Genomic DNA, 12,633 nt, shown 5'->3' on the forward strand with positions numbered 1-12,633 from the left:
CGACTGTGATAAGATATTCCCACGTTGGAAGAGTTTCGTATGACAAGCAGCACATTACATCTGTTGTTTTCCTTATATAGGGTATATTTCACACTGAATGATCCTGGAACACAACCCAGGACTCTGTCTTCACTCCCCTGCAGTCTTGTACTTCCTCCTCCTCAATGACAGCAGATCCTGAAACACTCAGTGACATATGGTAGCCTATCTGGGAAGTGTGCTGAACGGAGTGCATTTGCTTTCTGACTCTGGAGTATTGTGTTTCATTTCGGGCATCCTATTTTTTAAAGGGGTAGTGACACTGGAACCCAGCCACCAGAAATATTTTTTGCAACAAGGTGGGAGGAAAAAAAAATAATTCCATTCATGGGTACCTAACCAGTAACTACACAGAAGAGGGCTCGGACAATGCTGACGACAGCCAAGGGCTCTGAGGAGCCGTTGAAACACCTGGAGGGGTTGAGCCTAGACGGAGCAACTGTTTATTTATTTGTTGGCCTGGTGGTGGCAGGGGGAGTGGCCATGGTTCCGATGCTCGAAAAGCAAATCATTTTTCCTTTTCCCATGCAGCTCCAGCCAGCAGAACTCGAGGTGATATGTGGGGTTCATGGGTAAATAGATTTTTGTTCTATACAGGAGGACCATTCTGCTTCCTGGAGCCGAGCAGTGATGGACTCTATCTGTACGAGAGCAAGCTCCGAGAGCTCGTAGAGAGAATGCCCGCACTGAGTAAGGAGTCAGGTCAGACCTATGGAGATTTCTTCCAATTCCAGCATTCTGTGGTATTCGGATTTTACTTTTCCTGTTCAATTTTCATGTTGACAGAGGATGGATAAAGGCTTGAAAGGGCCCCCTGTTTTTCTTCCTGTATCTCTTAATAGGATAAAATAATTAAGCCAACTAAGCCATTCCATGGCTTTAATAAAGTTGGTTTTACATCCCTTTATTTATTTATTTGAGTTATTTTCTTTTTTGGAGTACATAATCTTGCATTAAGGAAAACAAATCAGCTGAGTACCATCCATACGGCCTGCACAGCCTCCGAAGGTTTTAACTGAGCTTTGGTGTCTTGCCTTTTCCCCACTCGGAGAGCTGACCTGCGGCTTTTGTCCACTCGGTGTCCACTCCGAGTTCCTCCGATTTTCCACCTCCCACTACACGGTGCTTCCCTCAATCAAACACCCTTTGCTTTTCCAGGCAAAGGGGCGGGGGCTCAGCCACAGTCGGCCCGTCCGACTCTGTCCTGGGAAGCTGAGTGTCAAGTACCGGGGTCCACGCACTGGGAACAGTTGGAGCTGCCTGTCTCGCCACAGTGCGCTGTGCAGGCATGTGCGCCTACACGCACATGCCGATGGCAAGTTGATCTCACAAGTCGCGTATGTTTGTTATGGAGCCATATTGCTTGATCGTTAAATGAGAAAGTCCTATCGAGCTTTTGGAGTGTGACCCTGCGTGTTTCCGATGGGAAGAGAACACGGTAAATATGCAGTGAGTACAATGAAGTATTTCTGGGGGAGCGGTGTCCAGGGGCTCCTCCAACGAGAGGCCTTCGGGTGTGAGAATTCCTGCTTCCTGAAGTGCTGGAAAGTTAAGGTCAGACGCTGGCTGGCTTTCAAGTTCTGAGACAATACCAGCCGATTTCAAAGCTGGTGTTTGCGTGTGCGTGCATATGTGTGTGTACAGAACTGGGGAGGAAAGGCAGCTTCTCAAACTTTGCTTTGAAAGATGCCAAAACACTGAGCCACATATTTGTATGGAAAAGATCTGTGTGTTTGGATGAAACCTGTCTCGTTCATAAACACGAGGCGTCCCGCTCCTGCCCTGCTTCTGAACTTTTGTTCACATGAAGCAATTTCCCTCACCTCGGCTGTTGACCTGCCCTTATAGTGGAATTCACGAGTACAGTGAGTTGGCAAGACGCTGATGGAAAGAAAGGGTGTGTTGGCCTCGACTGCATTTTTCCTGAACACTCTGAAATATCAGGATGTGTGGAACATGAGTCATCACTTTCTGTTGGAAACTTTCGTGACCTTTACAGAGTCGGTCAAATTCCTCCCAAGCTGTGCTTCTTCACACCCCAGTGCCTGACAGTAAAAGGGCAAATCCGAGGGAGGTAAAAGCATATTCATATTTTTTTTTTTGCAATCTGTTACACATTATTGTTTTTGACACACTTTGCTTCACATGACAGTCCTAACGGTGGAGACGAAGGTCAGGAGTGATGAGAAACTGCCTGGCCTGCCTCGCGTGACTCCTCAAACTCAGGTGGGGTCAAGCCGAGCGAGCCCCGCTGGAATGAGCAGGTAGAGAAGGGGCGGGGGGAAGCTTGCTGAGGGTTACAGGAGAGGCTCCCCAGGCAGGAAGGCCACCTTCTAAATGGTGAATCCCAGCCATTCAGCAAACTAAGGCTCGATTTGACAGACCAGAACAAAACAGCCAAGGACCATTTTGTGGAGGGCCACACAATCCCACACTCCGTCAGCCTGAGGGCAGCCTGGTGTGGCCGCTGATGTCTTTAGTGCTGATGCTGCGTGAGCAACATCATAAGCATAGTCATGCTTAAGAGCATAGGAACCTACGAGCTGGGGCACGGGGTAAGGGCGGTAGCTGGGGAAATTCACTGAAAAATTAAGTCTGAACAGAAGAACACGGCCAGGGAAGAACCCAAGTGTGTCAGCTCCCTTGCTGTACTTCTGTAGGAATGCTTCGTCTTGGAGACAAAATCACTTAGAAATGCAGAAAACTGCATGGTGAATTTTTCTTATTGAAAACTTACACCTTTAAGCCTTGTGATCATTTTTTATTTTAGCAAATTTTAATGAGAATCTTTCCAAAAGGAATTATACACTTTTTGGTTTCTTAAAAGATTCAGTAAGAGATTATAACATTTTCTCTGTTTACTGCCAGATGCTTTCCTGTCACCTCTCGCGGCTGCCATTCTGCCTCTCCTGGACGTTCTCCCCGTGTCTAGCGGGCTGCTTGGGAAGGGCGATGGCTACAGATGCAGCGTGGATGGGCTTAGAGATCTTGATGCTACCCGCACTTCGGTGCATTAGTTTTAGTGAAAGGAGTTTGGTGACATGCCTTTTAGCTTCTTGGAGACCTTTAAAGATGTTCCTCCGAGGACTTTTTTGGTCCGTCTTTGTTTCTCAGTTGTGTCTTAAACATTTCAAGTTACCCTGTGAGTGAACTCAGATAAGCAAGGAGTCCTCGGACGGACTGCTCTTCAAAGGTTAGAAAAAGAATCAAATCTATCTGTCATCCAGTTGGGACTTGGAGTCAGCCGCAGAGAAGGTGGCAAAGTCATTTAAATTCAACAGCTGAATCGCGGTTCCCAGGCTGACTTTGTCGGAGTGAAGGCAGAGGAGTCTTTCCGAGAGAGGATGCTGTGTCAGCATCAGGAGACGCAGCGGACGCTCCTGAAGACGCTCCACACTGGGGGCAGGCGGAAGTGTGGGGCTGGGACCCAACAGACACGAACTAGACGGGATAGGAGGAAGACTCCCATGGTGTGGCGGAGGGACGCTGTGACCATGGCCGGGAGGGAGCAGCCTGGGGTTTTTAATGGAGCCACATGTGGAACTGTGGGTGACCTGTGCTTTGGAGCTGTGTTTGTCAAGAACTCAGACGCCTTGTGAGACCTAGAGCATCTTGAAATTGGGAGAAGTGCCCCCTACCACCAACACTTTATTTTAGAATAAGGAACCTAAGCTGAAAAGAACAAGGTCTGTGCCCTAGAGTGAGCTAGGACAAGAACCCTGTGACTCCAAAGCCAGAGGTATTTTTCCTTATATGATAGTATTTTAAATGCAATTAAAAAATTTTTATTTATTTATCTGACAGAGAGAGAGGTAACAAGTAGGCAGAGAGGCAGGGAGAAGGGGTTCAAGGGACAGGCTCACCATGGAGCAGAGAGCCCGATACGGGGCTCGATCCCAGGACCCTGAGATCATGATCTGAGCCGAACGCAGAGGCTTAACCCACTGAGCCACCCAGGTGCCCCTGATAAATGTAAAATGTTTTAAATGTAAAATGTTATGAATGCAATCAAAACCTTTCCACTAGAAACAAACCTATTCTATTTTCTGGATATAAAAATCTTGATGTTAAGTTTAGGTGATTTTTCACATTGAAACAAAAAATGGGAATTGATCACCTAAGGTATGATGGCAAAATGATTCAGAAAAGTTGTTTTTATCTATTTTTATCTATCAGTAGATGGCAGGAGATACCATCAAATCAAGATTAAAAAGAAGAAACAAATGATAGAATTCAGTTATTGTTCCTTGTATCCCCTGGAAAAATTGGTATCCGGGGTAGTGAGTGTGCTGTTATGTTGGTACCTGGGGAGAGAGTATTTTTGAATATGGATTTGAGCTTAATTATTAGTTTCCTGATTAATCTGGCATGATTATAGTTGGTTTAAAACAATAGTCAAATGTTGGAACTCAATTTACTCTCTTTTGAAGAGACACCTGGAGAAATGATTCATCACTCATGTTGCTAAGATTAATTGGGCATTATAATTGTGTTAAGTGGATTCACACACCATGTAAGAATCCAGGAGCTTTTCCTATTTTCTTTTACCTTTTTTTCCCCCTTCAAGCAGAGATGAGAGCAAATAGAGCTAGCTAGCTTCAGTGTGGGTGAGGGGAATCCAGCATCATAACTGGCTCTATCCGAGGTTATGCAGGTAGAGACTACAGTTAAAACAGTATTAACTAAACACAAGGATGTTTTCCACATGTTTTACAAGACTCCTCTGGTCCTGCTAATGACTTTTCTATCCAAATGGAGGTCATTTTCATCAAGATTAAATTTGATTTTACTTATTCGTTTTTCTGAAGTGCAGAATTCTCTAAGAAGCAGTGGTCCCAAGTTTCCCTTATTTGAAGATTACAGGAAGGAGAAAAGCCTGTGGAATTTTCAGGAATTGAAATGTTCAGTCTTCAAGTGTTTGGCTCCCTTTTTATCCACTGGTCACCACTTCAGAATGATAGGACTCTTCTCAAGCATTTGAAGTTACTTTATTTTTTTTTTTTTAACACTTTCATCATTTGAATCTTATTTCTTGGAGAGTTTTTAATAAAAAGCTCAATCCATTTATTGATTTTTTTCTCTCGTAGACAACAATTTCACTGAAAACAATCCATAGGTTAGGAAGGCAAGCCGCAGGAGCATTTCGTGGGCATCATGCCTGCCATCAATCTTGGTTAATGCTGAGTTGGAAATCATCATGGGCACGGCCCGGACGGCGCTGGGGTGCGGCAGAGAGGAGTCAATCTTGGAAAACAGAAATGGAACTGGATTTGCTTTCAAGTCAATCCTATTATTTTTTCTTACAAATTTCTCCACTGGGAAGAAGCTTTTACTCAAAGACACATGTGTCCTCCTTTTTTAAAAAAAATCCAAACTGTGACCAGGACCGAAATATCTTGTCAGAGACTATTAAAAAAAAAAAAAATTTTCCAGTCTCTGTAGTTTGTTACTTGAAATTTCCACATTTGTCAATCAATTAGTGCTACTGAAATTGACATTGTGCCTTTGCACTGTTGGAAATGCTCTTTTGGGTCAGGGTACTGTCCCTCTAGGTATGGGAAGGTAGGTGTGGGGCATGGAGTAATCTGAACACCTTTTTTATAGTGATTTTGTAATTTATCATATGCTATAAATCTACTACCCTTTTCTAATATTCAGCAACAGCCCTTTCATACTTCAAAGTGACAATAAATTACAAGGTCACCTTATTCAGTGGTTGTCTTCTCCTTCCTTCCCTTTCAGAAGAGTCTGCCTCTCCTCTTTTCTGTGTACCATTATCTACTGAGCTCAGCCATTATGGATGCATGATACATCCTTATCATAGTCTCCTCTGCCTGAACCTTGTTTGAAACAAAGAGTCTTATAAATTCTTTCATATTATTAAGTTATAGATGAGTAAAGTATAGGTACTATCTTTATTAATGTACGCTCATTTTAATAGAAAACTTTTCAAACCAAGGAAATAAATTTTTAATGAGATATTTGTGAAGATCTGTGAAAAGTCTGAGATATTACCCTACTTACAAAGTAACATGTTAGCCTGTCAGTTTCATGGATGCTGGCAGAAGATATGAAATACTTGGGTCAGAGACAAAGGACCATTTATTACTCACATGGGTATTATTAGCTAGATATTGGCCATGATTCTCAAAGAGTGGTGGGAAGAGGGCCAGGTGACACCTACACATAGGGTGGGTTGTCTTACAAGAGGGGAATCCAGAACACCGTGAACTCAAATCTTTGAAAATGGGCATTAACATGTCTGCTGTTTGCTCTGGATGGAGACACTGCATACTCCACAGCGGTGTATTAGGCAAACATACTAAAGAGAATAGTTAAGAATAAAGACATGCTAAAACAGGAGAGACCCATGGAGATTTGTCTCCCGGCAATAATTGTAGATAAATAAGACGACTAGAGAGATCATTTTGGAAACCTGTTTTGGCAAATTTTTAATCATGCATTTTGCTTATGCTAGGGTCTGACCTGAGTTTTCCAAATCATCCCAGAAGTCTAGTCTCCTTTACTTTAGGTATATTTTTATCAATAAATATTAAGTAAGATCTTATTTTTTTCTGACAGTGAGAGTAATATTTGTGATTGTAATCTAATCACCAAGGGCAATCTCTGTTGAAATACTGACCAGGCACCTGGGTGTTTCAGTTGGTTACATGTCAGCTCAGGTCATGATTACAGGGTGCTGGGATCAAGCCCCACCTCAGCCTCCCTACTCAGGGGACTCAGCTTGTCCCTCTTCCTCTGTCCCTTCTCCCACTTGTGGTTTTCTCAAATAAATAAGTAAAATCTTTAAAACAAATACTAGCCTTTTAAAAGCCTTAATACATATTTATTTATTTATTTTTAAAAAGACTTTATTTATTTATTTCTATTAGAGAGAGAGAGAGAGAGAGAGAGAGAGAGAAAGAGAGAGCACATGCAGGGGAGAGGAAGAGGGAGAGAGAGAAGCAAGCTCCCTGCTGAGCTGGGAGCCTGACCTGGGGCTCGACTCCAGGACCTGGAGATCATGACCTGAACTGAGGGCAGACACTCAACCATCTGAGCCACATAGGTGCCCCCATATATTTTTTTTAATATAAAATTGAGATCATTTTATGTACAGTGGGGTATCTTGCTAGTTTGACTCATTTACATATTGAAAGCATTACTTCAAGTCATAATATGTTCCTTTAAATTATGAATTTAAAAAAAATTGCATAAATTTTATCATGGATATACCAACTTCTAAAACTATTTGTCAGAAAATTTGTTACCAAGCACTCTTACATCAAATAATCTGGTTTATAAATGACTTTTAATGCCTTTACCTAGATTCCTCTAAGAAGGATTATTGGGCTAAAATGTTTAATTTTTTTTCAAAGTCCTTGATCTCTACTGCCAAATTGCTTTCAAGAAAAGATTACATCAATTTATATACATGGTACAGTCTCTGAGATCACTTTTCTCCCTACAGAGTCCTTACAATTGAATGTTTTAGTTTTTAAAATCTAATTAGACAGCTGAAAAACACTTTTTTGCATATTATTAATGTGGAGTAAATATTTTCTTTTGCCTTAATGGGTCATTTGTATTTGTTCTTTTATGAATTATTTATTCATGTTCTTTACTCATTACTCTAATAATGTTTTATTACTTTTCTTACTAAAGAAAAATTTTCCCAAAACTCTATATGTAACATTTTGTATACTAGAATTTTGTCAGATATTTCCCCAATATATTATTTTTAATGTGCTAATTCTAGTTTAAGATATTTGAAAATTAAAAAGGTTTTATTAAGATAGTTAACTATTGTCCATATGTTTTGTTTCTGTTGCTTAGAAATTCTTGCTTAGTTAGTAATTAAATATTTACTCTATATTTTCTCAGATATTTTATATACTTTTAACATTTTCACATTTAATATTTTAAATGTGTATTTCTAAATACAGATGTCTCCAACTTACATGGGTTCAAGTCACGATTTTTTTACTATGGTCGCACGAAAGTCATATGCATTTAGTAGAAACCATAAATAAAATTTTGAATTTTGATCTTTTCCCAGGCTAGCAATATGTGATAATACACTGTCTTGAGATGCTGGGCAGTAGCAGTGAGCAGCTTCTCCAGTCGGCCACGTAATCACGAGGGTCACCAATGGATACTTCTACAATCATTCTGCGTCCATGCAACAATGATTTTCACTTCCTGCACAGTGTTCAATAAATTATATGAGATATTCAACACTTTGTTATAAAAACTGGCTTTGTGTTAGCTGATTTTGCCCAACTATAGGCAAATATAGGTCTTCAGAGCACATTTAGGGTGGGGAAGGCTAAGCTTTCGTAGTCAGTAGCTTAGATGTATTTAATGTATTTTCGACTTATGATGGGTTTATTGGGATATAACCCCATTGTAAACTGCGAAACCTGTGGAAATTTTGATATGGGATATAGGCAAAGAAGTTTCCCTCTCTAAAGAACCAGTTTGCCCAATGGTGAATGAACTATTCCTCACTTAATTATTGGTGGTGCTTTCTTGATCAGGTACTAATACTGTGTTTGAGTGTCTATAAAATCAAGTGTTTGAGATGTATCCTTCCCTCCCTTCACAAATGCGTGACTGAATGACAACCATGCCTTGGGTACAGGCTGCATCTTATTGAGCTTATCTCTTAAGGACTGGTATAAAATACATGAGAAATCTTTCATTCCATCTCTTGATAAGAAGTTAAATGACACAATGCTCACCATAAGCCCAACATATGCTCCAAAACATCAACAAAAAATATTTTCCCAAATTTAAGAAAATATTTAAACGGTAGAGGTAAAATGTATAATAATTTTTTCACCAATCTTTTGTTTTTAATTTTTTGAGTCCTTGAGAAATGAAAACTTATGCCATGTTCTTTTAGTGTGAAGTAACCTGTTTTAATACTCGGTTCTTATTCATTTGGAGAAAATTTGCTTCTCAAGCGGCACACTGCATGTGTGTGTGTGTGTGTGTGGTCACGGAGAGACACGGAGGGGTCCTTGGGAGACAGGCAGTGGAGTTGGAGGACGGGAAGAGAAAAATAGAGTAAGATTAAAATTTTTCCCTGTTTTTTCTTTCAGAGCCAGACAATAATAGGCAAGTTCTGGTTTCATGCAAAATCGATGGGGGTGAGTTATTTTGACAGAAATTTGCCATCCTTCACTGATCATGTGGTGTTCCAGATTATAAATATTTTAAGCCAGTACATTGCTGGTAATTTATTAGGCAGTATGAACTAATAAAAACAATGTGAAAGTCTAGAGCTGAAAATGCTTGGACTGGTGGAACAGAAGGTCTGTGTAATTGTGGGATGCTTTCTTGCGTTTCACCACGATAGGTTAGTGCAAGAAAAGAACATGGTTACTAAGTAGACCTGGGCACTGTCGATCCTGGTAAAATCGTCCTCTCCATTTTCCTACATGGGTTGCATCTTTTCCATATCAGGAAAAAACCAAAACCCAACCTGGGGAACACATTTTTGTTGTTGTTGTTATAAGTCCAGCATGTAGTTTTATTTTGGTTTCCTTCAAATCTAAACAACATCTCTAAATTTCTAAATTCAGACATTGTTTATCAGTATCCAATGTAAAAATTGTATTCTTCACAGAATACAACCACACTAGGGTCCATGAAACTTGCTCTCCATGAATTTGAGTTATTTTTATTCTTTTTTCTTTTTTAAAGATTCTATTTATTTATTTGACTGACAGATCACAAGCAGGCAGAGAGGCAGGCAGAGAGAGAGGAGGAAGCAGGCTTCCTGCTGAGCAGAGAGCCCAATGCGGGACTCGATCCCAGGACCCTGGGATCATGACCTGAGCCGAAGGCAGAGGCTTTAACCCACGGAGCCACCCAGGCGCCCCTATTGTTATTATTTTTTCATGCTAGAGGGTCCCCAGCGACTGGGGCCTACGTTGGAGGAGAGGCGCACGACTGCTCTGGAGATGCTCAGGGTAGAAGAGCGGCATGAGCTCTTCTCACAGGCGCTCAGGAGGGACCCAGGCAGATCCACACTCACCACACAGGGAGCGGCGTGGAGGCGGAGTCCAGGGAAGCCCAGACTCTAGACCCGGGTGCCCCAGTCCCATCCCGGTTGCGCCACTCGGCTTGACATTTTTGCGTAAGCCACCGAGCTGCTCTCCCTTTTACTTTTCTCATTGGAAGATAGATAATGATTCTACCCATTGTGTGTTGTTATGAGCTCGAAAGGCGCTAAACTATATAAGGCTCTTCGAGCAAGGACAGGCACAGACCAGAACGTGATGTCAATGTTTGTTAAATAAGCAACATAAACTTCTAAGGACAGAGGTGACGGCAGGAGAGGGAGAAAGGCACTCGGAGTCTCCAGGGGCTGGTTTGTCTGAGACGGAGGATCCGGGCTGGGGGAAGAGAGAAAATGGGTCTTGGGAAGATGCTGTGACTCACAAGGTTTGGGTTCACTTCACAGAGGGAGACTAAGGCCGTGATTATTCCAGTGAAGTGACGGATGTCCCCGTGCAGCAGGTGAGTGAGAAGAAGACAGGAGCAGCTGCGGGGCAGCAGGGGCGAGACCTGGGAACCCGACTCTGTTGTTCCTTGGAGCTCTCCAGTCGCTCACCTGATTTTGAGTTCCCTCAGATGTTTTTGGAAAGTGGGCGAGATACACAGTTACTCATTTCGTGAAATAAAAGAGAAGTCCAAGTCATCAATAATTAAGTTAGCGCCGGGCCAGGAGATGAGAGGCAGAGCCGGACGTGGATTTAGGGAAACACTAATGTTCAGGCTCCGCACACTGCGCACGGGGCAGCGGGCACATCTCGGGGTTTGGGGCTCAGGGAAAGGGAGTTACAGATGAAGCTACTCTTGTGGTGCGTGTGTAGAGATTTTGAACAAGTGAAAACAGACTTTACTTTTAATTTCAGTTGAGATGTGTTCAGTATAACAGGCCGCAAGGGCTGGGGGTAGAAGCCGAGAGAGCGGGAGAGGAGAGCGCTCGCTGCTCGCTCGAGAGCGGTTTCAGTGCGGGCCGGCCTTGCGCTCTGCGGCCGGCACCCAGAGACGCCCTGCCTGCAGTCCCTCACTAGAAGGAGTCACTGATGGAAATACTGCTTTCTTTCCTTTTTTTTTTAAGATTTTAATTTAGTTTATTTGAGAGGAGAGAGAGAGAGATCACAAGTAGACAGAGAGGCAGGCAGAGAGAGAGGAGGAAGCAGGCTCTCCGCTGAGCAGAGAACCTGATGCGGGGCTCGATCCCAGGACCCTGAGATCATGACCTGAGCCGAAGGCAGAGGCTTCACCCACTGAGCCACCCAGGTGCCCCGGAAATACTGTTTTCAATGATAACTTCTGTTAACAATGAAAGTATGTTTTTAAATTAAATTTGGAAATTTCTGCAAAGCTGTTTCTTCAGAGACAAATGACTTTCTTACAATATGTCTAGTTAAATAAAATGCTAGATGTGAAAGGCTTTGCAAAACAGTAACGTGCGCTCTCGGTGTGAGGTGTTACCGTCACGTACTGTGTGCTAGAAAACACGCAGTCAGAAGAGGCTATTTTTGGGAACTGAGTAGCCCGATGTGGGCTGCATGACAGCACCTTGACGTGGAGTCGTAAGGGACGAACCGCTACAGCCAGAGAGAGCTGATGGCGGCCTGGATGCCCGCCTCCAGGAGTACCACTGGTGTAACCCTGCGGGGTCTTTGTTTTGTTTTCTTTCCTTGGTCCGTTCTTGCTTACTACTCTTCAGTGAGCTAAAGATACCCTTATCGACTCACCAACAAGACCAGCAAGGGGGAGATAGCTACTGTCCAGCCACCTTGGGAGGTCTGCTGCTCTGTGAGTAAACCAGGCTTCAGAGAGGCTCGGGTCTTGGCCAAGATCATTCATGTCCTGGGAGATGCGCGTGACCCACTCTTCGGCTAGACTCGTAGCTTGCCTGGTCGAGCGGTGGGGCTCTCTGGAACTCAGCAGCCTGAGTCTGGAGAATAAACGCCTCCAACGCTTCGCCTGATCGTTCATTCATGAACTTAACAAGCACAAAGGGCCTGCGCTGACTCTGGTCTGAGCGTTATACAAACGTTACCCACTAATCGTCATGGCAACCTTACCAGGTAAGGACTATTTTTATTTTCATCGGCTTATAGAAACTGAGGCATAGGCAGTTAAGTAACCCGCCCAAGGTCACCCTGCTGGAAAGCGGATTCCAGTGCAGGAAGTCTGGTTGGGGACCCACGCGCCCGACCACGATGCTATGCCTTCTCTGCTCTGTGTTACACTCCTTCCAGCTCTGGGCCCAACTTCAGACGGCCAGATCTGCGACGATCCTGCCTTCTCCTTACAGCGGGGCGCCCCGACGTCTTTGAGGTTCCAAAGGAGGCCACGAGCCTTTATGGTTCAGCGGATGCTCTCTTGACCTACCTTGGAGCGTCCGTGCCTGAAGGCATCTCTTGTGATGCCACCAGTTCAATCCCAGGCTCTTAAATCCTTGTCTGTGGCTCTCAGTGCCAGACAGCGTTTCCTCCTGCATAAAATACATCCCTATTCTCATTACATCTCCCCATAAAACTTTCATCAATTTGAAAATTGTAA

At 43.2% G+C, this 12,633-nt stretch overlaps 1 long non-coding RNA gene across 1 annotated transcript; it reads left to right on the forward strand.

Annotated features, from left to right (window-relative positions):
* Nucleotides 1-604: 604 nt before the first annotated feature.
* Nucleotides 605-8,256, forward strand: LOC132012810 (uncharacterized). Its single transcript, XR_009402768.1, has 3 exons — nt 605-741; nt 1,198-1,477; nt 8,099-8,256. It is a non-coding gene; the product is annotated as an uncharacterized LOC132012810 (long non-coding RNA).
* Nucleotides 8,257-12,633: the final 4,377 nt, after the last annotated feature.

This window comes from Mustela nigripes, chromosome 3, assembly GCF_022355385.1.
Source record: "Mustela nigripes isolate SB6536 chromosome 3, MUSNIG.SB6536, whole genome shotgun sequence".
Lineage (NCBI taxonomy): Eukaryota > Metazoa > Chordata > Mammalia > Carnivora > Mustelidae > Mustela > Mustela nigripes.